Below are 25,240 nucleotides of genomic sequence, written 5' to 3' on the forward strand. Positions count from 1 at the left end.
CCTCATATTATATACAGTATAAGCTACAAAACAAACTGACAAATAATTGCTTTTTCAAATCAGACTCGTGGAAACTTTTCACATATTTCAAAAATAATTTTAAGAAGATTCTTAAAAGTTCCGACAATTTGCAATGTTAGTATGACATAGATTTAATGCACAATTTGTCGTTGCGGGCCACAGAAAATGATACGGTGGGCCATAACTGGCCCCCGGGCCTCGAGTTTGACACCAGTGGTCTAGGGGTATGAATCTTGCTTTGGGTGTGAGAGGTCTGGGGTTTAACTCCCAGATGATCCCTTCGTTAAAACATTGCTGTTGATCAACTAGCCCCATTTCATCTGAGGTGCATGTCACATGGGCTGTCAATTGAAACGAAACGGGTTGTGTTCATTTACCTTGGGTCTCTTGAATCTGTTGTTTCGATTCTCATCACTTGAATCTGCCGTCATGTGTCATCCATTGCGCCACTCACCCTACAAGACTGTATCGACTGTAAACTTGTGTGGAAAACTGTCATTGTCCAAAGGAAGGCTGTTTAGCAACAGTGACCAGCAGACAAATTCAACAAGGTCATTTGATTATACCATAACCCGGATTCGAATCGAACATTAACCACTACACGATCATGGCCTGTATGCAGTAGCGTTAATAAGATGCACATGTTGGCCATGATCGTATAGTGGTTAGTACTCTGCGTTGTGGCCGCAGCAACCCCGGTTCGAATCCGGGTCATGGCACACTCCAATTACTGTGTGGAATTTGTCCCTTTCTTAATATTGCTAAACAGCCATCTTTTGGACAATGACGATTTTCCACACGTTTGCGGTCGATAGCCTTAACTTGTAGGGCGAGTGGCGCAATGGATAAAGCATCATGGCGTATTCAAATAATGTCACCCATTTTTTATTTTATTTTTTCATTTTTGCAAAAGCTTACAAGCCACATATTCCCGTGGGGCTCGTGGAGCAATGGATAACGAACGCATCTGTCTACAGATCAGAAGATTCCAGGACTCCTGGCCAGCTCACATGCCATTTTGTGGTCAACATTAGCTATGTGTAATTTCTGTGAACTATTGGGTTGAAGTAACTCACAGACACTGTCAACCAATAGTCTTTCCAATTTTGTCTCATCTCGAGACTTAGGGATCATCGGATCTGCGTAGTTATTGGATAGTTCCACCAACATTTTAACATCAACAATCTTTCATGGTCTGCTTGAGTGTCGTGGCTGAAGATCCTAGAGAAAAGACCCTAAACATGCAACTGCATGTTGGCCATAATATAGCATTGAGGCGGCTGCAACCCCAGTTTGAATCTGGTTAATAGCCGAATGAACTTGTTGCAGTTATTTTTTATTCACCCTCAACAGTCTTACGTTGGACCATGACAAATTTACATACACGCAAGCTTACAGAAAATGACAACTTCCCGTGGGGCTAGTGGCTCGTTCCTTGCTCTGAACGGACAGCCAAAACGATTCCTAACACTTACTAATCAAGTCCTAACCAATTCCTGTGTGTGTATGGGGGAGGGGGGGGGGGGGGGGGCAAAGGAACCAATCAGATGGCCCGAATCCATGCATGGCCGATGACGGCAGTGATCAACACAGTGATATTTGAGAATTGAAATGAAGTTTATAGGATTTGCAGACAGTGTACAATCATTATTTAAACAAAAGTAGGCAGGCGCATACATTTGGAAACCCCAACAGAAAAATGACATCAATATTTAGTAGTTCCTCCTTTTGCAGAAATAACAGCCTCTGAACCAGTGGTTCTTAACCTGGATTCGGTCAAACTCTAGGGGTTCGGTGAGTCGGTCTCAGGGGTTTAGCAGAGCCTCCCTCCACTGCGGAGGTCCGAACACACCTGATTTATAAATTCGTGATAACGCATATCTGAACTGGTCTCGCAAAGGCAACAGCAGAAGTACTACTGATTTGCTGGTATATCATTTGTCGTGAATTCATGCATTGTGTTGGTTTTATTCTTTCAACAAGGTGGTGTCCATGCACTTCTGCATAAGTTCCGCTCTAGTCTTCTGGCCCAACTCTTTCGTACATATGATGACCATGGAAAGTTCTTTGCGAATGATCAATCTTTGCCTTTCATGTTCATCGGGACTACCCTTTTAATAGGTACCTACACTGTGTATTTGGATAGAGACTGCTGAAAGGGGACACATATATGCGTCGTGAACTACATGCATTACTGCGGGTGAAGAAGAGTGAACAAATAAGTCAGCAGACAAGCTTGCCGATTTATTAGTGCCCAGAAGAGCAGCACTCTGTTCCGTACTGTAACCTGCTAGGTTTGTTCCCGGTTCTTTATCTTTAATGCTCGATATGCTAACAGCAATTACCAAGAGGCAGCCTTCACAGTTTAACTCTTTAATGTATGCCAGAATGATCGATGCACAGCTGTGGAGCCCTTTCTGCCAGATGCGAAAGAAGGTCCCTCTCTCAGCGCCAAGGTTCCTGCTCTTATACTACTCTGGGCCGCCTTCCTGCAAGGAGGCGACTCTGCCTAATCTGTATGATAACGTGTGACCTTGTCGTCTTAACTGAGAGCGAATTCTACATATGTGCAAAGGGTGTCATAGAGAAGAGAAAGCTAATAAAGCAAGAGAAGGGTTGCAGCGATATAACGGCATAGCTCAAGCTACCCAGCTAAACACATGTGCCAAAGAGGCCTATTCTAACAAACCGTTGGTGAGAATGGCTAGAGATAGACTCTTATTGTTCCTCCCCACGGAAATCTTTAGTAAAAGGCGAACGATTTATTCGATCTGAAGAGAAAAAAGAATGAGCTGATAATCTGGGTGAAAACGGGCCACCCCACTGCTGGTCTCACCAAATTCACAGGGGGTCTCACACTCAAATTGCAGCAACCATTCCTTCTAATACAAACAATAGACGTTCATAGATTTACTATACTTAGAAGGCCTCAACCTAAATAGAAGGTTTAAACGAACGAGTATTTTGTGTTCATTAATGTCTTTTTTACTTAAAACATTGTTGGCGCACAGGATTGTAGGTACCTGATCGAACACATTCTTTCAAACAGCGATTGGGCGTCTATTTTGAGTATTGAAGGTAAAAACAGTTGTATGTCTTGGTACGTGTACTTTTGATATCAGAGAATGGGAAATGATCCCATCTCTGTGTTTTATTTGAAAACATGTGATTTCATAACGACACAAATCGGGAAAGAAAATACGATCGTAATTTCTCAAATGATTTCTCAAATTTCAGAAGTGCTCTATATCTCTCGTGTCGCAAATAATTGAGGCTTTTGTCGTTGCAGTGGAGGTGAATTTGGAGTGTAATTCACCTCCACTGCGATGGTGGCGTTCGAGATTTGACATTTGAATATAAATCTGTCCGTTACATTCCGATTGGTAGCGAATATGACATGGACCTGAGGACTGCATTTTAGTGATGAACGAATTCTGATTAATATCATAGCCGGTTTGGGCGTGCCCTTTCAGGGTCATATTTTGTTTCTACCGCTGCCTCGTGGCAGCCAGGCCTAAAAAAAGATGGGAACACCTGAGGGAGGGAGTTTCACCAAGATGAATTTGGAAGAACTTTATGAAATAAAGTTGATGTTAAAACATAGGTGGACGTAATGTCTGGAAGCCTGCGTTCAACAGAAGGCTGTTTGGCAACAGTGAACAACGGACAAATTCAGCAAGGTAATTTACTGACGCCATGACCCAGATTCGTTCCGGTGATGCTACGGCCACAACACTATACGATCATGACCAATATGCAATCGCATACAATAAGTTTAGGGTCTTTTCTTTAGGATCTTCAGCCAAGACACCCATGAAAGAATGTTGATGTTAAAATGTCGGTGGAACTATCCAACTGTGCAGATCCGATGATCCCAAAGATTTGGGGTGAGACAACATTGAAAAAACGTTTTGCTTTGTTTACAGTGTCACTTATTTTGTGGCTTACCTTTTCTTCGTTACACATCTAAAGTATCGTATCATTTTACCTTGCGGCTTATACTACACCGTACATACCATATCACGTCGCCTATTCAACTCATGCATGAGATGCGATGGCTGAAATATTTAGGCGATGGGTTGCTACTCCATTGTGCTCTCCACTCATCATTTCATATCACATCCTCGTCGGTTTCACATTCACATCCAAAGTATCTTGGCACAACATACGTAACATGACTTATCAACACAAGACGAGGTGGCCGAGAGGTTAAGGCGATGGATTGCTAATCCGTTGTTCTCTGCACGCATGGGTTCAAATCCCATCCTCGTCGAAGGTTTGCTTTGAGAGAATATTTGCCACAAACTAAACAGGAAAGAGGGTTCTTACCTGTGTATGTGTTTTGAACTGTCGCTTCTCTGAGAATCTTTGACCACAAACTGAGCAGGCAAAAGGTTTTTCTCACCAGTGTGGGTTCTTGTGTGTCTTTTGAAGTTCCCCATCTCTGAGAATCTTTGGCCACAAACTGAGTAAGAAAAAGGCTTTTCACCTGTGTGTGTTCTTGCATGTGTTTCTAAATTTACCTTCTGAGAGAATCTTTGGCCACAAACTGAGCAGGAAAAAGGGTTCTTACCAGTGTGGGTTGTTGTGTGTCTTTTCAAGCTTCCTTTCTCTGAGAATCTTTGGCCACAAGCTGAGCAGGAAACATTTTTTTCACCTGTGTGTGTTCTTCCATGTGTTTTTAAGTTTACCTTCTGGGAGAATCTTTGAAATTCTGCTGGAATGTAATGGGGTCAGCTGGTCTACTATGGGGCTCATTGGTGCAGGGGAATGATTCTCGCCTAGGGTTCTTTGATTGCCCGGGTTAAACTCCCGGACGAGCTCTTCTTTGAAACACTGTTGTCTATCGTTGTGTGGAGTCAAAGTCAAAGTCAAAGTCAGCTTTATTGTCAATTTCTCCACATGCCAAAGACACACAAAGAAACCGAAATTTCGTTCCCCCCTATCCCACGGTGACAAGACATGGCTCACAACAGACAAACAAGTAAACAAGTATAACAAAAGCGTGCTGAATAAATAATGAATAAATAACACAACAATAAATAAATAAATAAATAAATAAATAAATAAATAAATAAATAAATAAATAAATAAATAAATAAATAAATAAATAAATAAATAAGAGGAGCAGAAAAAAAAGGAGCAAGTGCGCGTACAGCAGACATTCCCGAAAATAGCGCAACAGTGCCGCACGCTACGCAGAAGGGGGTCGCGAGTTCAGGGCCCTAACAGCCTGGAGAAAGAAGCTGTTGGCGAGTCTGGTGGTGCGGGAGCGCAGGCTCCTGTACCTCTTCCCAGAGGGCAGAAGGTCAAACAAAGAGTGAGCCGGGTGACTCACATCTCTGGCAATCGAGGTTGCCTTGCGGGCGAGATGGGAGGTGTAAATGTCCTTCAGGGAGGGGAGCGAAGCACCAATAGTCTTACCAGCCGTATTCACTATGCGCTGCAGGGCCTTCAAGTTCTGTTCAGTGCAGTTACCACCCCAGACAGCGATGCAACTGGTGAGGACGCTCTCAATGGTGCCATGGTAGAATGTAGACAGGACTGCCTGAGGAGCACATGCACGCCTGAGCTTCCGCAGGAAGTACAGGCGGCGCTGAGCTTTCTTTGCCAGTGACGAGGTGTTTGCGGACCAGGAGAGGTCCTCACTGATGTGCACCCCCAGGAACTTGGTGCAGCTCACCCTCTCCACCACAGCACCGTCGATGATCAGCGGCAGGTGTGTTGTGTGACCCTTCCGGAAGTCAACAATGATTTCCTTGGTCTTATTGACGTTCAGCAGGAGGTTGTTGTCCCTGCACCACGTGGTCAGAAGGTCAACTTCCGACCTGTACCGAGTCTCGTCGCCTTTCGTGATGAGACCCACCAGAGTCGTGTCGTCAGCAAACTTCACTATGTGGTTGTCGCTGTAGGTCGCAGTGCAGTCATGCGTCAGCAGGGTGAAGAGCAATGGACTGAGCACGCAGCCCTGGGGGGCCCCCGTGCTCAGCGTGATGCTGGCGGAGATTTTGTCGCCAACACGCACCACCTGAGGCCTCTGACAGAGGAAGTCCAGTATCCAGTTGCAGAGGGAGGTACTGAGGCCCAGCTCATCGAGTTTGCAGATGAGTCGCTGCGGCACAATGGTGTTGAAGGCAGAGCTGAAGTCCACAAACAGCAACCTCACATATGAGTCCTTTCTCATATGACAGGCCAATGTTACACAGAATGTACCATGGTCTGCAAGCTTTCTTTGAGGCTCGTTGGTCTAGGGCAGGGGTGTCAAACTCATTTTTGTCGCGGGCCACATTGTAGTCAAAGTTTCCCTCGATGCGCCATTATGACTGTCAACCCAAATAAATAAACGCCTCATATTATATACAGTATAAGCTACAAAACAAACTGACAAATAATTGCTTTTTCAAATCAGACTCGTGGAAACTTTTCACATATTTCAAAAATAATTTTAAGAAGATTCTTAAAAGTTCCGACAATTTGCAATGTTAGTATGACATAGATTTAATGCACAATTTGTCGTTGCGGGCCACAGAAAATGATACGGTGAGCCATAACTGGCCCCCGGGCCTCGAGTTTGACACCAGTGGTCTAGGGGTATGAATCTTGCTTTGGGTGTGAGAGGTCTGGGGTTTAACTCCCAGATGATCCCTTCATTAAAACATTGCTGTTGATCAACTAGCCCCATTTCATCTGAGGTGCATGTCACATGGGCTGTCAATTGAAACGAAACGGGTTGTGTTCATTTACCTTGGGTCTCTTGAATCTGTTGTTTCGATTCTCATCACTTGAATCTGCCGTCATGTGTCATCCATTGCGCCACTCACCCTACAAGACTGTATCGACTGTAAACTTGTGTGGAAAACTGTCATTGTCCAAAGGAAGGCTGCTTAGCAACAGTGACCAGCAGACAAATTCATCAAAGTAATTTGATTATACCATAACCCGGATTCGAATGGAACACAACCATTAACCACTACACAATCATGGCCTGTATGCAGTAGCGTTAAATAAGTTGCGCATATTGGCCATGATCATATAGTGGTTAGTACTCGGTGTTGTGGCTGCAGCAACCCTGGTTCGAATCAGGGTCATGGCATACTCAAATAACTATGTGGAATTTGTCCCTTGCTCACTATTGCTGAACAGCCATCTTTTGGACAATGACGATTTTCCTCACGTTTGCGGTCGATAGCCTTAACTTGTAGGGCGAATGGCGCAATGGATAAAGCATCATGGCATATTCAAATAATGTCACCCATTTTTTTTTTGTTTTTCATTTTTGCAAAAGTGTTACACACAAGTTTATAAGCCACATATTCCCGTGGGGCTCGTGGAGCAATGGATAACGCATCTGTCTACAAATCAAAAGATTCCAGGACTCCTGGCCAGCTCACATACCATTTTGTGGTCAACATTAGCTATGTGTAATTTATGTGAACTTTTGGGTTGAAGTAACTCACAGACACCATCAAAAAATAGTCTTTCCAATTTTGTCTGATCTCAAGTCTTAGGAATCATCGGATCTGCGTAGTTATTGGATAGTTCAACCAACATTTTAACATCGACATTCTTTCATGGTCTGCCTGGGTGTCGTGGCTGAAGTTCCTAGAGAAAAGACCCTAAACATGCAACTGCATATTGGCCATAATATAGCAATGAGGCGGCTGCAACCCCAGTTTGAATCTGGTTAATAGCAGAATAAACTTGTTGCAGTTATTTTTTATTCACCCTAAACAGTCTTACGTTGGACCATGACAAATTTACATACACACAAGCTTACAGAAAATGACAACTTCCCGTGGGGCTAGTGGCTTGTTTCTTGCTCTGAACAGACAGGCAAAACGATTCCTAGCATTTACTAATCAAGTCCTAACCAATTCCTGTGTGTATGGGGGGGGCAAAGGAACCAATCAGATGGCCCGAATCCATGCATGGCGGATGATGGCAGTGATTAACACAGATATTTGAGAAGTGAAATGAAGTTTATAGGATTTGCAGACAGGGTGCAATCATTATTTAAACAAAAGTAGGCAGGTGCATACATTTGGAAACTCCAACAGAAAAATGACAGCAATATTTAGTAGATCCTCCTTTTGCAGAAATAACTGCCTCTAAACCAGTGGTTCTTAACCTGGATTTGGTCAAACTCTAGGGGTTCGGTGAGTCGGTCTCAGGGGTTCAGCAGAGCCTCCACTGCGGAGGTCCGAACACACCAGATTTATAAATTCGTGATAAAGCATATCTGAACTGGTCTCGCAAAGGCAATAGCAGAAGTCACACCGATTTGGTGGTATGTCATTTGTCGTGAATTCATGCATTGTGTTGGTTTTATTCTTTCAGCAAGGTGGTGTTCATGCACTTCTGCATGAGTTCCGCTCTATTCTGGCCCAACTCTTTCGGTGCAGCCGTTGTACATATGATGACCCTGGAAAGTTCTTGGCAAATTATCCATCTTTGCCTTTCATGTTCATCGGGTCTACCATTTTAATAGGTATCTACACTGTGTATTTGGATAGAGACTGCTGAAAGGGGAAGCATATATGCCTCGTGAACTATATTTATTACTGCGGGTGAAGAAGAGTGAACAAATAAGTCATCAGACAAGTTTGCCGATTTATTAGTGCCCAGAAGAGCAGCACTCTGTTCCGTACTGTAACCTGTTAGGTTTGATCCCAGTTCTTTATCTTTAATGCTCGATATGCTAACAGTAATTACCAAGAGGCAGCCTTCACAGTTTAACTATTTGATGTATGCCAGAATGATCGATGCACAGCTGTGGAGCCCTTTCTGCGAGATGCGAAAGAAGGTCCCTCTCCCAGCGCCAAGGTTCCTGCTCTTATACTACTCTGGGCCGCCTTTCTGCAAGGAGGCGACTCTGCCTAGCCTGTGTGATGACGTGTGACCTTGTAGTCTTAACTGAGAGCGACTTCTACATATGTGCAAAGGGTGTCATAGAGAAGAGAAAGCTAATAAAGCAAGAGAAGGGTTGCAGCGATATAACGGCATAGCTCAAGCTACCCAGCTAATCACATGTGCCAAAGAGGCCTATTCTAACAAACCGTTGCTGAGAATGGGTAGACGGGGAAGCCTGTAAGTGAGTCCGTCACTCGCATACTCCATCGCTTCTCGGCCTTTTGGCTAAAATCAAGTGTAGTCTCGGTTCTTGGGTTTGAGGGATTAAGAGAGCTGATCATAGAAGAGAGAATTTTAACCATAAAAGTGGTGCCAAAGAGGCCTATTCTAACAAACCGTTGGTGAGAATGGGTAGAGATAGACTCTTATTGTTCCTCCCCACGGAAATCTTTAGTAAAAGGCGAAAGATTTATTCCATCTGAAAAGAAAGAGAGATCTGATAATCTGGGTCAAAACGGGCCACGTCACTGCTGGTCTCACCAAATTCACAGGCGGTCTCACACTCAAATTGTAGCAACCAGTCCTTCTAATACAAACAATAGACGTTGATAGATTTACTATACTTACAAGGACTCAACCTAAATAGAAGGTTTAAACAAGTATTTTGTTTTCATTAATGTCTTTTTTACTTTAAACATCTTTGGCGCACAGGATTGTAGGTACCTGATCAAACCTTCTTTCAAACAGCGTCACCTATCGATTGGGCGTCTATTATGAGTATTGAAGGTAAAAACAGTTGTATGTCTTGGTACGTGTACTTTTGGTATGAGAGAATGGGAAATGATCCCATCTCTGTGTTTTATTTGAAAACGTGTGATTTCATAACTTTATTCAAATTGGGAAACAAAATACGATCGTAATTTCTCAAATGATTTCTCAAATTTCAGAAGTGCTCTATATCTCTCGTGTCGCAAATAATTGAGGCTTTTCTCGTTGCTGGGATGGTTTGGAGTGTAATTTACCTCCACTGTGATGGTGGCGTTCGATATTTGACATTTGAATATAAATCTGTCAATTCACTTTAGAAAGTAAATGTTGTTTTCTAGAAATCTATACTGAGATGTATGAGGAACAACAATCGGGCGTATTCTTAAAAAGACAGACCTACAGCCGACAAAAAGGTTTTGATACGTTCATATCATATGACGAGTCAGGAACGTGGTAATTCCATATTATTTTGCATTGACTAATTTGGTTAATACAGTTTAGCAAGCAAATGCACAGTTCCATAGTACAGTTAATAACATGCTCAAAAGCATTCAGTGTGTCACAGCACCGCAGACCTAAACTCCATGTACGTACGACTGCGTGTGATTTTTGTTTTAATCAGAAAGACCAGGGGAGAGCGCGAACGCAGTCCACGACTGTTGTGTTTATACGGAGTAGAGATGAACGCGAATGCAACTTCTTTATTCAGCAACTTTTTATTTTCTCCCCACTCATGTCTTACATAGCAGTACAATGCCCCTGGCGCACCACAGAGCCCCCAACTGTCAACATTATTTGAGACCTCCAATAACAAACTATATAATATTATAGTTTCAACATACGATAATACCACATCTCCCTTTTTCCAGGGATCATAGGGTAGACTGCCTTTGTCTCGTCAGACCTTAGAGCAGTGGTTCTTAACCTGGGTTCGATCGAACCCTAGGGGTTAGGTGAGTCGGCTTCAGGGGTTCGGCAGAGCTGGTATGTCATTGCCCCGCCCCCGCCCCGCGACCCCCCCCCCCCCCCCCCCGCCCACGGATGGCTGAACACACCTGAATATCGTGTAAATTCGTGATAACGCATATCTGAACTGTTCTTGCAAAGGCAACAGCAGAAGTCACACTGATTTGCTGGTATGTCATCCCCCCCTATATAGAGGGGTTCGGTGAATGTGCACATGAAACTGATGGGGTTCGTTTAACTCGCCCCCCCAAAGAGGGGTTTGTTGAATGCACATATGGACCTGATGGGGTTCGGTACCTCCAAAAAGGTTAAGAACCACTGCCTTAGAGGATTATTCTGCCTCTTGTGTAGAAAGGTCTGTTCCTAACTTTTGCCAAGGTCTTTCAGGGCACCCTGATGGCACGAGTGCCTCTTTTGGGTTGTGTCGCTCTTGTATGCATGTCCTGCAGTTCAGTACCATTTTGTTCACTTGCTGGCTGAGTCCCGGCCACCACACAGATTGACGTGCACGTGATTTACATTCCAGGACACCTAAGTGTCCTTCGTGTAATTTGAACAGCACGTCGTTCCTCATTGCGGAAGGTATTACCAGTCGTGTGTCCTTTAGCATCTTTCACTGTTAATGTGGCTCGCTCCGGCCAGTCATTTTTTAGCGCTGGTTCCTGTTTTGCATGTGCTGGCCATCCTTCCATGCACATGGTCATGACACGCGAGCAGACACTGTCGGCTTTCAACTGCTCTTTCAGGTTTTCTGTATATGATGAGCTGACAGGTAGACTCTCAGTGACACAGTCCACAAATATGTTTGTGCTCTCCATCAGCTCCTGGTCATCAGTGGACATGCGTCATTTTACAGGTTGCACGTGAAAGTGTGTCTGCTGTCCAAAGCGACTTTCCTGGTACGTGCACGATGGAGTATGAGTAGCGCATCACCCTCATCCTGAAACCCTGGATTCTCTGTGGCAAAAGATCCAGTGCTTGGGCTCCAAGCAGGATGAGAAGGGGTTTATGGTCGGTCTCCAGGCAAAACTCCTTTCCAATGAGGAAATCCCGAAACCGTTCACAGGCCCATGTGAGGCCCATGTGAGGCCCAGAGCTTCCTTCTCCACCTGTGTGTATCGTTGCTCAGTTGGAGTGAGTGACCGTGATGCGTAAGACACAGGCTTCCATCCTTCCCCTCATTTCTGAAGAATTACGCCCCCCAACCCATATGATGATGCATCAGCAGATACTTTGGTGTCTCTGCCCGGGTCATACATAGCCAGCACCGGAGGAGAGGACAGAGCTTTCTTTAGGTCTTCAAATGCTGCTTTTGTCCTTTTGGGGCACGACCACCATGCCGGCACACCAATCAGTTGGCTCCTTCACCCGACTAATGACGCCCAGAGCTTCCATGCGCTGGAGCTCTCTCTTGACTTCACCCACCAGTGGTAGTGGAATCCTCCTGGTTTTTTTTACTGAATATGGCACGGCACCTGGCTTGACCTTTATGGTGTATGTTTGTTGTAGCTAACCCAGACCGCTGCGCAACTTGGGGTAACTTGCCTTGAAAGTCTCCATGTCTATGCTGTCGACTCGGATAAGCAAGCCAAGAAATGTGCTCTGGTTTTGATCAATATATCAGTGTTTTTTTTCATTTGCCGTTCTCATCCCTGATGTTTAGATCTGCTTCAAAATGAGGCTTGTCATCTTTCTGTGGCAACTGTGATTTTTTTCTGTGGCTCATCACCTGACACCTACCCACAGTTTGCGGTGTATTTGTCTCCCTAGACTCAATATATATATTTGTGTGTGTATATATAAACAGTGATCTCCAAGAACCACCATCATGTGTTTTTTTTTTAACAACGATTACTTCTAGAACATTCCTTGAAAATAATACGTCCTCATCAGTGAGTTGTTTTAGAACAGGCCTGTCGGCTACTCATGTGGTAGTTGGGGGCTGCCTTTTGCCGATGGGCACAACTGTAGTGAATGCAAACTTCCTGTGTTGCAGAGAAGAACCAGCGGACACACATAGTCATTGCTTTTCTTTTTGTACCTTTAATCAGAAATCTGCTATTGGCTGTAATGAAGATTTGGCACACAAAACGTACCTATATTCCTGGACTTGGACTCTGACTCGGGGACTCGGACTCGGTCGGACTCTGTCATTTTTGCCGGACTCGGACTCAGACTCGGTGCTGATTTTGACCGAGTCCACCGAGTCCGACAATAAAAAAATCACGTTCAATTTTATTTTCATCATGCTGCTCAGAATGCGAGTAGGAATACTGTCCACAGCCCTGCTTACGATCAATGCGGCCACGTTGAGTTGCACTTAGGCTAATGTTTACATTATGTACCAATGTCAAGGACGATTATGTCACCCAGCTTATATCATTGATGTGTTTCGATAGTTGTGGGGTCGTCACTAATTATTTGTGTTTAGATAAATGTCTGAGCTATAATGGTGTAATTAATGATTAAAAAATATTATCTTACATGTCCCGTGTTTCAGAATGGTTATTTAATTGGGCAAGAGTGTTTTCAAGCGTTTTGCCTCATGCCAATGGCACTCAGGGCTAAGGGTGGGCTTCAATGACCATTTTTGTAAAGCCACGCATTTAATACCATGTCAAATAATATATTAGAGTGTAGGTTATGTTCCAATGTATCCACTTCTATCGGTTAAATTGTCAACCGTACATTTATGACTATGCCTCGAGTGATCTACGTTATGAACTAGCACAACTCCGGTGGGGCAGGGAAAATGTTATCGATCCGACGTCCGATTGGAACGTCGCCTCACTTTTACGTCCGCCCTCTCAGCAAGGGATCCTATATAAGCCGAACCAGCCAGTGTGAAAGCAGTTGCGTTCGTTCTGATAGATTTTGATCTAAATTAGCCTTGACTAAAGACGAAGCAGTCACATGAATTAACGGAAAAAATTGACAGCCGGACTGGGACCCGGACTCGGACTCGGTGGTCAAGAGGCCGGACTCGGTGCAAAAATCCGACCGAGTCCACAGCCCTGGCTCAAACCTCATTGAATAAAGTACATAAGCAGACAAGTATATTCACATATTAAATAAATAAAAGAAACATTTTAAACATATAATTATACCTACACACCAAATCAATAAAGAAGACATAACTAGACATTTTTGATAAGTGGTAATGAGAAAGGTTTTTATAACTTTATGATCTGATATATATATTTCTGAGCACTTTGAAATAACAAATGTTTTTTGATATATTGCCTGAATAGCTTAATGACCCTTAAGGAACTGTTCAATGCATGCCTGATGATTTTCTAAATCACGGACACTGCCAAAGTCGTCTAAAAATGTTCAGTACTTGATTGTATCTTATGTTTTGACTAATTCTAGACACCAGTTTTCGATTACTACTGAACGTTCTGGACAGAGGGAAATATTTTGCCTAACAAAGAAAAGATATGGTTGAAAGCATGATTAAACTAAGAATATGATGACGTAAGCAAGTACATGGAGATCAAAAGAACAAACAGACAAAAACATGGTAAGTGGTGAGTACAAACTTTGCATGGTCAGGGAACATTAATAAATAGGTAGATGATGTCACAGCCAAAAGCTCACATAATTCCGTACAAAATGACAAAATTGAAAGAATGATGAATGGATGAGGTGGAACAGTATATGTGCAAGAATGTTTACAGGAAGGTCACTTGGAGATAAAACCAGCAGGTGCCAGAGGGAGACAGCCAAGCCAAAGACGATCGTCAAGGCTGAAAGACGGAAAGGACAACAACAGCCCCCACAAATCGAATCTCCCATAATCAGCACCCAATCCCACGGAACCAGCTCTCACCGAACCAGCACCCACTCCCATGGAATCAAACTCTCCTGTGAACTTGCCCCACCCCAAAGACTCATCACCCATCAAACTCGGCCCACACTGGCCGACTGAATATAAGCTGACCAAAGAACCTTGAAGGTGGCCTTTTCTGAATGGAGACTTTGCGCTCTTGAAAGGCCCAGCGCTGTATTGTACTTTCCTGAAGACAGAGCTTTCTGAACAAGAATTGTGATTGAACTCAACCAACCTGTGTAAGTCTAATTTCTGCTTCAGTGTCTTAGCATTTTCCTAAATCTGAAGAAATCAAACGAGCACACAGTGAGTAAATTGGATAACTGGTGATTGGCAATGACTTTTGCCGTGAGGCGCAGATAGTGCGCTCCCTAAATTGTGGACAAAATCCAACAGGTGCATGAACTCAATCTGTTCTTCAACAGATTTGATTCCGCCTCCCCCCCACCCCTTCACCTCGCTCCGCATCTTTTTCTACCACCTTCGACACTCCAGCCCCCCCGCCAGCTCACCAACCCCCTCCCCCGGAGTCACTCTTCTGTCTCCTGTCTCCACTCCATCACCCCGGTCTTCCGACATCCCCCTCTTCTTTACAGATCTTCAGGTTCACTTCAGAAAGATCAAAGCAGGGAAGACCCCGGGCCCAGACGGCATCTGGCCGAGACTGCTCAGGGATTGTGCGGACCAGCTGAGTGGTGTGGTCAGGTACCTGTTCAACCTAAGCCTGAGCCTGAACAAGGTCCCAGTACTGTGGAAGACCTCCTGTGTGGTCCCTGTACCAAAGGTGCCATGCCCCAAGGAGCCTAACCACTTCAGGCCTATTGCCTTGACTTCCCACCTGATGAAGACTATGAAGAGGATCATCCTGGGTCACCTGCGTTCACTAGTGGGAGCGCAGCTGGACCCCCTGCAGTTTGCTTACCTGCCTGGTGTTGGGGTGGACAATGCATTGATTTATTTACTGCACAGAACACTGCTTCACCTGGAGGACAACAGGAGCACTGGGAAGATCATGTTCTTTGTTTTCTTCAGCGCTTTTAACACCATCCAGCCGTCACTGCTTAGGGTGAAGATGGAGAAGGCGGGTGTGGACCAGTGCCTGACTGCATGGACAACGGACTTCCTCACCGACCGGCCGCAGTTTGTGAGGTTACATCGCAGTGAGTCCGACGTGGTGCACTGCAGCACTGGTGTCCCCCAGGGTAGGGTGCTCCTTTCCTTTTCACCCTGTTCACGTCAGACTTTACCCACGACACCGCACACTGCCAAATCCAGAAGTTCTCCGACGACATGGCCATTGTTTGAAATGTCGCAGAGGGGAACGATCTGGAATATAGGTTGGTCATCAAGGACTTTGTCAGCTGGTGTGAGCTCAACCAGCATCAGGTGAACAACACCAGCAAGACGAAGGGGTTGATTGTGAGCTTCGGGAGGACAGCACCCATCTTCACTCCAATGAACATCCAGGGATCGGACAGTGAGGTAGTGGAGAACTACAAATTCCTGGGTGTTCGCCTTAACAACAAACTGGACTGGACTGGACTGATCACACCCATATCCTGTACAAAAAGGGCCAGAGTCGCCTCCATCTGCTGAGGAGACTGAGGTCCTTCGGTGTGTGCAGGGCTCTCCTCCGGACCTTCTATGACTCTATGGTGGCCTCGGCCATCATCTACGCTGTGGTCTGCTGGGGTGGGGGCAGTAGTGACCGGGACAGGGGGGGACTGAATAAGATGCTCAGAAGAGCGAGCTCTGTTCTGGGCTGTCCCCTGGACTCCATTGAGGTTGTGGGTGAGAGGAGGACGTTGATTAAGCTTAAATCCATCATGGACAACACCTCTCACCACCTCCATGAGAGTGTGCGGTTCCTGAGCAGCTCCTTTAGCGGCAGACTTTTGCACCCTCGGTGTAGGAAGGAACGGTTCCTCAGGTCCTTCATTCCCTCTGCTGTCAGACTTTACAACATGCATGCCGCCTGATAAAATGAATGTGTTTCGTCTCTACTAGCAGCACTTGTGTTTATCCTTGTCTGTTATTTACCCTTTTTTGTAATTCTGGCACTTGTTTTATTCTTGCACTCGTATTATTATTGCACTGATATGCGCTGCTGTGACAAGTGAATTTCCCTGCTGTGGGATGAATAAAGTTCAATCAATCAGTCAAGAGTTGGTTCAGACTGAAGTCAAGTTTTTGATTTCAAAGCATGACACGTTAAATTGACTATGAAAGGGATCGTCTGATCCGAAGTCAGGTGCCTTATCCATTAGGCCACATCGCCATGTGAAATACTCCATGTTTTCAGTGTGGCCTTGATAAGACTGTTTAACGGTTCCCAACAAGCAAGGATGCCCAATGTGGGAACCGAACCCACGGCCCTGAGTTTAAGAGTCGCATGTTCTCCCCACTGAGCTAACCAGGCTTTTCGACCTTGGAATTGTTTCATTTTTTCATTTTTTTTGAATGGGTTAGGGGAAATAGAGAAATGTTTTAAGTGTGGCCTCTGAAACACATCTATTGATAAGACTAAAGAATCAAAGGTTCCCGACAAGTGTGGGCTGCCCAATATGGGGATAGAACCCACAACCCTGAGATTAAGACTTGCATGCTCTACCACCTGAGCTAACCAGGCTTCTCCTATTAAGAACTGTTTCATTCTTTCACTTTTTTTAATGGGTTTGGTTCACGAAAACCAGAAGCCACGTTTTAAATCTGGCCTCTGAAACACATTCGTTGATAAGACTAAACATTTAAAGGTTCCCAACAAGTGGCAGCTGTCCAATGTTGTCTCTAGTTGGAAACCCCAGCCCGAGTTGGAAACCCTAATTGGAAACCCTTGCCCCAGTTGGAATTCCTAGTTTGAAACCCTACCCGGAGTTGGAACCCTAGTTGGAAACCCTAGCCCTAGTTGGAAATGCTGGCTCTAGTGTGCAATAGAGAAAGCATTTTTTCTTTTGGTTTTTGTCACTTTGTTGCACTGAAAATGGAGATTGGGGGGGAGTCAGCACAACAAAAAAGAAATCAGAAACCAAAACCTTTCTGACAGTATAGAAAAGAATAATAAATAATACATAGAATAAGGTTTACTGTCTGTGAAGTTGAGTTTAATTGAAATGGCCAGTGGTTGAATCAATTTTACAGTAAAATAGCTCTGTAAAACCAACTATTCATGGCCTCGGTAGCGCAGGCGGTAGCGCGTCAGTCTAGTAAACTGAAAGTCGTGAGTTCAACCCTCACACGGGGCTATGTCTTATTTAGTCCTAACCCTAACTCGAGCCCTTGTTGGAAACCCTAGCCCCAGTTGGAAACCCAACTTTGAGAATGGTCAGACAGAAGTACCTTTTTCTTTTGATGAAGTTCAGTTTGATGGAAATGGCCGGTGGTTGAATCAATTTTACAGTAAAATAGAATTTTAAGACAGGTGCCACAAATTCTCGTTGGCGCAGGCGGTAGCGCGTCAGTGTCGTAATCTGAAAGTCGAGAGTTTGATCCTCACACGGTGCATGATTTATATATATTCCAACCCTAAATCTAGCCCTACCTGTAAACCCTAGTCCTAGTTGGAAACCCTAGCCCTAGCCTAGTTAAGTTTGATCAAAATGGGCGGTGGTTGAATCAATTTTACAGTAAAAAACAATTGCACAAATTGCAAATGCATAGCCTCGTTCGCGGAAGTGGTAGTGTGTCAGTCTCATAATCTGGAGGTCGTAAATTCGACCCTCACACAGGGCACACTTTTATATAGTCCTAACTCTAGCCCGAATTGGAAACCCTCATCCTCGTTGGAAGCCCCAGTTGGAAACCCTGGCCACAATTTGAAACCTTAGTTGGCTTCCCTAACCCGAGTTGGAAACCCTAGTTTCAGAATGCTCAGACTAAAAGTCACTTTATCTTTCTGTGAAGTTCAGTTTGATTGAAATGGCCGGTGGTTGGATCAATTTTACAGTAAAAAAGAATTGTAAAACTGTAAATGCACAGCCTCATTAATGCAGGTGCTAGCATGCCAGTCTCACAATCTAAAGGTCAAGAGTTCGGTCCTCAGGTGGGGCAGACTTTTTATATACCTAGTCCAAACTAGCCCTAACCCTAACTCTAGCCCTAGTTGGAAACCCTAGTCCTAGTTGGAAACCTTAGTTGAAAACCCTATTTTCAGTAGGGAGCAGGTTGCTCAGACTAAAATAACCTTTTCTTCTTTTAAGGGGTAGGGCAGCAAAGTAAGCAGGGATTGTGAATATCAGCAAGCACAGGTTGCTCAACTGGAGTCAAGAGAAACAAATTAAAAATTGTACATCAGATGAAAAATGTGCCTCTTTCTTTTGGCTTTTGTCACTGACATTTGGGGTCACCACAACAAAGATCAAAACAGCACAAAAACAGTTTACCTATATTTTGTCACGTCTCGCCCCCAACTGCTCCACTATGTGTCTGTCTTGGTTTCTGTCTGTGTGCTCGCCCCTCCCCTCCTGTGTGCCCATGATCAGTGTGATTGTTCCCACCTGCCTCTCGTTACCTGTCGTGTATAAAAGTCCTGTCTGCCCCTCTCTCCCTGTCGGATCATTGGTTTTGGTTTTGGTTGCTGTCGTTCGGTGTTGGCGTGCTGTCTTGGTGCCGTCGTGTCCTGCTGTCTTCTTGTTTCACGTCCCGGTCAGTCAAGTTATTGTTTAGGTCATGTCAGTTTACCGAGTCTGTATTTTGAGTTGCTTCGGTGGACCCTGGTCCGGGCTGCACTTGGTCGTCCTGCTCCATGCTCCACACCCGACCGTGACAGAATGATCCGACCATCACAGCGGCCAGCGCTTGGACCACCCTTCACCACCAGCTCCCGCTGCGACGCCCGATCCACATCCGAGCATGTTCCAGCGCCATGGGCTTGCAGCCGCCATCGGATCTTGCTCCAGCGACGCCGGGCTCACGGCCGCCATCGGAATTCCCCCCCGGCGCCATCAGCTCTGCGACCGTCGTCGGACTTCGCTGCCGCGACGCCGGACCCGCGGCCGCTATCGGAGTGCCCCCCCGGCGTCATCAGACTCACGGCCGCCATCGGGCTCCACCCCAGCGTCGCAGGACCCGCGAACGTCGCCAGACATCCAAGCCAGCTGCGTCGGACCCGCGATCGTCCCTGGCTCCGCTCCCTCTGCTGCGGCGCGTGATGGCTCTTGCCGCCGCGCACAGCCCCGCCTTCCGAATGTCGCCGATCACTGTACGGACTTTGTGAGTGGCCGCCGATCGCGGTACAGACTTCCCAAGGCGCCGCCCCAGTGCGGTTGTGTTTCCCCGAGTTTCCGCAGAGTGCGGTTCTGTTTCCCCAAGTCGCCGCCCGTGTGCTGTTGTGTTCCCCAAGTCGCCGCCCGAGCGCGGTTCTGTTCCCGAAGTCACCGCCAGAGTGCGGCTCTGTCCCCTAGGTCACCGCCAGAGTGCGGCTCTGTCCCCTAGGTCACCGCCAGAGTGCGGATCTGTCCCCGCAGTCACCGCCCGAGTGCGGATCTGTCCCCGCAGTCACCGCCCGAGTGCGGATCTGTCCCCGCAGTCGCCGCCAGAGTGCGGATCTGTCCCCGCAGTCGCCGCCAGAGTGCGGATCTGTCCCCGCAGTCGCCGCCAGAGTGCGGATCTGTCCCCGCAGTCGCCGCCAGAGTGCGGATCTGTCCCCGCAGTCGCCGCCAGAGTGCGGATCTGTCCCCGCAGTCGCCGCCAGAGTGCGGATCTGTCCCCGCAGTCGCCGCCAGAGTGCGGATCTGTCCCCGCAGTCGCCGCCAGAGTGCGGATCTGTCCCCGCAGTCGCCGCCAGAGTGCGGATCTGTCCCCGCAGTCGCCGCCAGAGTGCGGATCTGTCCCCGCAGTCGCCGCCAGAGTGCGGATCTGTCCCCGCAGTTGCCGCCAGAGTGCGGATCTGTCCCCGCAGTCGCCGCCAGAGTGCGGATCTGTTCCCCGAAGTCGCCGCCAGAGTGCGGTTCGGTTCCCCCAAGTCACCGCCCGAGTGCGGTTCGGTTCCCCAAGTCGCCGCCCGAGTGCGGTGCGGTTCGGTTCCCCAAGTCGCCGCCCGAGTGCGGTGCGGTTCGGTTCCCCAAGTCGCCGCCCGAGTGCGGCGCGGTTCGGTTCCCCAAGTCGCCGCCCGAGTGCGGCGCGGTTCGGTTCCCCAAGTCGCCGCCCGAGTGCGGCGCGGTTCGGTTCCCCAAGTCGCCGCCCGAGTGCGGCGCGGTTCGGTTCCCCTAGTTTTTTTTTTTTTTGGGACGTCGGGAGACGTCCCTTGTGGGGGGGGTTCTGTCACGTCTCGCCCCCAACTGCTCCACTATGTGTCTGTCTTGGTTTCTGTCTGTGTGCTCGCCCCTCCCCTCCTGTGTGCCCATGATCAGTGTGATTGTTCCCACCTGCCTCTCGTTACCTGTCGTGTATAAAAGTCCTGTCTGCCCCTCTCTCCCTGTCGGATCATTGGTTTTGGTTTTGGTTGCTGTCGTTCGGTGTTGGCGTGCTGTCTTGGTGCCGTCGTGTCCTGCTGTCTTCTTGTTTCACGTCCTGGTCAGTCAAGTTATTGTTTAGGTCATGTCAGTTTACCGAGTCTGTATTTTGAGTTGCTTCGGTGGACCCTGGTCCGGGCTGCACTTGGTCGTCCTGCTCCATGCTCCACACCCGACCGTGACATATTTTCCTCTTTCAATTTGATGATACACTAGACATGAATACCTGTTTAGATTTGAAATCTTATCCATTAGGCCAGATAGCCATACAGGAAATTCTGACAAGTGATAGCAGTGCAATGATTTTTGAGCATATACAGTAAATCTACAGCCTAGATTCAAGTGGAGTTAACTGACTGGATCAGAAGATTAAGGGGTTCAAGTCCCTTCGTTGTCAATTTAATGAATGTCAAGAGGAACGTAGCCTAGTGGATAATGTGTCTAACATTAAATAATAGTTTTTATTTTGTTTCTGCATTACCCAATACATCTCCTTCACATTGTGACACATTCTCCCATTATCTGTCTGTGTTAGGTAGAGAAAAAGATTTTAAAGGAAAGGTAAGTATTGTTGTGTTGTGTTTTGTTGTATTGTGTGTTGTCATTACCGTATTTTCTGGACTATAAGTCACGTTTCTTTTCATAGTTTGGGTGGGGGGGCGACTTATACTGAGGAGCAACTTATACGTGATTTTTTGTCACAAATTTTCAAAATAAAAAAAAAAACGAAAAATGGATAAACGAACCGTGATGTAGCAAGGGATTACTGTAGTTTGAACTGCAAGTGACATCAGCGGCGCGGCGGTTGTTTACTTAAAGGACAAAGGATTCGATCACGGGATGACGAAGATGACGAAGGGCCCCATGTACTACCGGCATCTTTAGTGGCTTTGCTTGTAAGTGACACAGAGGACGGAGAGTTTTTTTTTCCCAATGATCATCACACACACATCTGGGTGTGGTGAGATTTGTCCTCTGCATTCAACCCATCCCCGTGTGATTTTGATCCATCCCCTGGGGGAGAGGGGAGCAGTGAGCAGCAGCGGTGCCGCGCTCGGGAATCATTTGGTGATCTAACACCCAATTCCACCCCTTAATGTTGAGTGCCAAGCAGGGAGGCAATTGGTCCCATTTTTATAGGTATGACCCGGCCGGGGTTTGAACCCACAACCTTCCAGTCTCAGGGCGGACACTCTACCACTAGTTTGAAGGATTTAATGATTTGGAGTGACACAGAAGGTTTGAAAAACTATTATATGTTTCACGCACACCCGGTCCTATTCTATGGAGCTCTCTTCGACCTCTGTGGATGGAAGTGCCACCTCCAGGGATGGAAGTCCACGCTGCCACACGCCTGGAAGTCGATGCCGGTGCTTGGGGCTGTGTGGCGGTGAACTGCTTATGTTATTGTTATTTGATATATTTGTCATTTTCAAAACTTGTTCAGGAAAAAAAATATTATTCAGTGGTAATGTTGGACGTTTTCAATAAATACAAATTCATACAGTTTTAGGGTTCTCAGGTTAAAAAAGGCAATGCATGCACGGGGGCCCCCAGGGCTGCGTGCTTAGTCCATTGCTCTTCACCCTGCTGACGCATGACTGCACTGCGACCTACAGCGACAACCGCATAGTGAAGTTTGCTGACGACACGACCATGGTGGGTCTCATCACGAAGGGCGACGAGACTCGGTACAGGTCGGAAGTTGACCTTCTGACCATGTGGTGCAGGGACAACAACCTCCTGCTGAACGTCAATAAGACCAAGGAAATCGTTGTTGACTTCCGGAAGGGTCACACAACACACCTGCCGCTGATCATCGACGGTGCTGTGGTGGAGTGGGTGAGCTGCACCAAGTTCCTGGGGGTGCACATCAGTGAGGACCTCTCCTGGTCCGCAAACACCTCGTCACTGGCAAAGAAAGCTCAGCGCCGCCTGTACTTCCTGCGGAAGCTCAGGCGTGCATGTGCTCCTCAGGCAGTCCTGTCTACATTCTACCGTGGCACCATTGAGAGCGTCCTCACCAGTTGCATCGCTGTCTGGGGTGGTAACTGCACTGAACAGAACTTGAAGGCCCTGCAGCGCATAGTGAATACGGCTGGTAAGATTATTGGTGCTTCGCTCCCCTCCCTGAAGGACATTTACACCTCCCATCTCGCCCGCAAGGCAACCTCGATTGCCAGAGATGTGAGTCACCCGGCTCACTCTTTGTTTGACCTTCTGCCCTCTGGGAAGAGGTATAGGAGCCTGCGCTCCCGCACCACCAGACTCGCCAACAGCTTCTTTCTCCAAGCTGTTAGGGCCCTGAACTCGCTACCCCCTTCTGCGTAGCGTGCGGCACTGTTGCGCTATTTTCTGGAATGTCTGCTGTACGCACACTTGCTCCTTTTTTTGCTCCTCTTATTTATTTATTTATTTGTTGTGTTATTTATTCATTATTTATTCAGCACGCTTTTGTTATACTTGTTTACTTGTTTGTCTGTTGTGGCCCATGTCTTGTCACCATGGGATAGGGGGGAACGAAATTTCGGTTTCTTTGTATGTCTTCGGCATGTGGACAAATTGACAATAAAGCTGACTTTGACTTTGACTTTGACTTAAACAGTTCTACGAATCCTGTTTCATCCACTGAGTGTGTATGTGTGCCACACGTTTTTAGCAATTAAGCCCGTGACTGAAAATGGCGTGTGCGGTAAAGACGTCGGCCCATGATCAAGAAGGTGGTTCACCCCATGTGAGGCTCAGCCATTGCACTACGGTTGTGCTGACCTCTGCAAATTCCCCTACTGTGTGAATCTTGACTGCATTATTTCTGGTAGTGGGGGACTGTGTTCGCGCTCTCCTCTGGTCTTTCTGATGAAAACAAAAATTAAGCGCAGTAGTATGCACATGGAGTTTAAGTCTGCGATGCTGTGACACACTGAACGCTTTTGATTATGTAATTAACTGTACTCTGGAACTGTGTGTCAGGGTTCTCCAGATTATTCTTATCGTATGATTATGTTGGAATGCAGCCTGTAATAAATAACCTAGCTAGATTAGTTTTATGCTTATGTTGGAATGCAACCTGTGATAAATCACCTAGCGTGTCCCATCCTACACAAAGTCGTAAAACACCCCTTGCTATGTTTTGACTAGAGGTCAAGGGCTTTCTCTATTCAGTCCACTCTTACCCCCACCCTGTTTCTCTTAATAAAAATGCTCTTGCAGGAGGCGAGAGTCAGACCTCCATTCGAACATCGCTGTACGCACAGCGACGAATGGACTCTCCACCTGCAGGTGTCTAAAGGGACTTACTCGTCTCCCGTGTGGTTCTTGCAAAATAAGTTGGACTGAGCGAATCTCTAACACTGTGCATTTGCTCGTTAAACTGTATTCACCAAATTAGCAAATGCAAAATAATATGTAATTACCACGTTTCTGACTCGTCATATGATATGAACGTATCAAAACCTTTTTGTCGGCTGTAGGTCTGTCTTTTTAAGAATGCGCCCGATTGTTGTTCCTCATACATCACAAGTATGGATTTCTAGAAAACAACTTTTACTTTCTAAAGTAAAATGACAGAAATATTTTCTAATGTCAAATATCAAACGCCACCAACGCAGTGGAGGTGAATTACACTCCAAACCATGCCAGCAACGTCAAAAGCCTCAATTATTTGCGACACAAGGGAGACATAGAGCATTTCCGAAGTTTGAAAAATCATTTGAGAAATTACGATCGTATTTTGTTTCCCGATTTGTGTTGAATAAAGTTATGAAATTACAAATTTTCAAATAAAACACAGGGATGGGATCATTTCCCGTTCTCTCAGACCAAAAGTACACGTACCAAGACATACAACTGTTTTTACCATCAATAATCAAAATAGACGCCCAATATAATTGAAAGAACGAGCGCCATCAGTGTTCGATCAGATACCTACAATCCTGTGCGCCAACAATGTTTAAAGTAAGTGAGACATTAATGAACACAAAATACTCGTTTAAACATTCTATTTTGCTTGAGTCTTTGTAAGTATAGTAAATCCATCAACTTCTATTGTTTGTATTAGAAGGAATGGTTGCTGCAATTTGAGTGTGAGACCGCCTGTGAATTTAGTGAGACCAGCAGTGGGGTGGCCCGTTTTGACTCAGATTTTCAGATCACTCGTTTCTCTTCAGATCGAATAAATCTTTCGCCTTTTACTAAAGATTTCTGTGGAGAGGAACAATAAAGAGTATACCATTTCCGTGGAGAGGAACAATAAGAGTATATCTCAATTTGTTGATGCTCTGCGAAAGAATATCAATATTGCAACGGATAGCCGCCTATATCATACTCCGTGCAACAATCATACGTTCACATAATT

General features: G+C 46.1%; 6 non-coding genes and 1 pseudogene across 6 annotated transcripts; 5 read left to right on the forward strand and 2 right to left on the reverse strand.

Annotated features, from left to right (window-relative positions):
• Positions 1 to 668: 668 nt before the first annotated feature.
• trnah-gug (transfer RNA histidin (anticodon GUG)) lies at positions 669 to 740 on the forward strand. The gene has a single exon. It is a non-coding gene; the product is annotated as a tRNA-His (tRNA).
• Positions 741 to 2,700: 1,960 nt separating this feature from the next.
• LOC125992937 (U5 spliceosomal RNA) lies at positions 2,701 to 2,812 on the reverse strand. The gene has a single exon (XR_007489872.1). It is a non-coding gene; the product is annotated as a U5 spliceosomal RNA (small nuclear RNA).
• A 1,400-nt stretch (positions 2,813 to 4,212) lies between these two features.
• trnas-gcu (transfer RNA serine (anticodon GCU)) lies at positions 4,213 to 4,294 on the forward strand. The gene has a single exon. It is a non-coding gene; the product is annotated as a tRNA-Ser (tRNA).
• Positions 4,295 to 9,257: 4,963 nt separating this feature from the next.
• On the reverse strand, positions 9,258 to 9,367 carry LOC125992931 (U5 spliceosomal RNA). Its single transcript, XR_007489867.1, has one exon. It is a non-coding gene; the product is annotated as a U5 spliceosomal RNA (small nuclear RNA).
• An 8,239-nt stretch (positions 9,368 to 17,606) lies between these two features.
• On the forward strand, positions 17,607 to 17,679 carry trnat-agu (transfer RNA threonine (anticodon AGU)). Its single transcript has one exon. It is a non-coding gene; the product is annotated as a tRNA-Thr (tRNA).
• A 5,888-nt stretch (positions 17,680 to 23,567) lies between these two features.
• LOC125992915 (U1 spliceosomal RNA) lies at positions 23,568 to 23,733 on the forward strand. Its single transcript, XR_007489861.1, has one exon. It is a non-coding gene; the product is annotated as a U1 spliceosomal RNA (small nuclear RNA).
• A 1,301-nt stretch (positions 23,734 to 25,034) lies between these two features.
• Positions 25,035 to 25,119, forward strand: LOC125992927 (U5 spliceosomal RNA; annotated as a pseudogene).
• The last annotated feature ends 121 nt before the right edge of the window (positions 25,120 to 25,240 follow it).

Source organism: Syngnathus scovelli, unplaced genomic scaffold (assembly GCF_024217435.2).
Source record: "Syngnathus scovelli strain Florida unplaced genomic scaffold, RoL_Ssco_1.2 HiC_scaffold_24, whole genome shotgun sequence".
Lineage (NCBI taxonomy): Eukaryota > Metazoa > Chordata > Actinopteri > Syngnathiformes > Syngnathidae > Syngnathus > Syngnathus scovelli.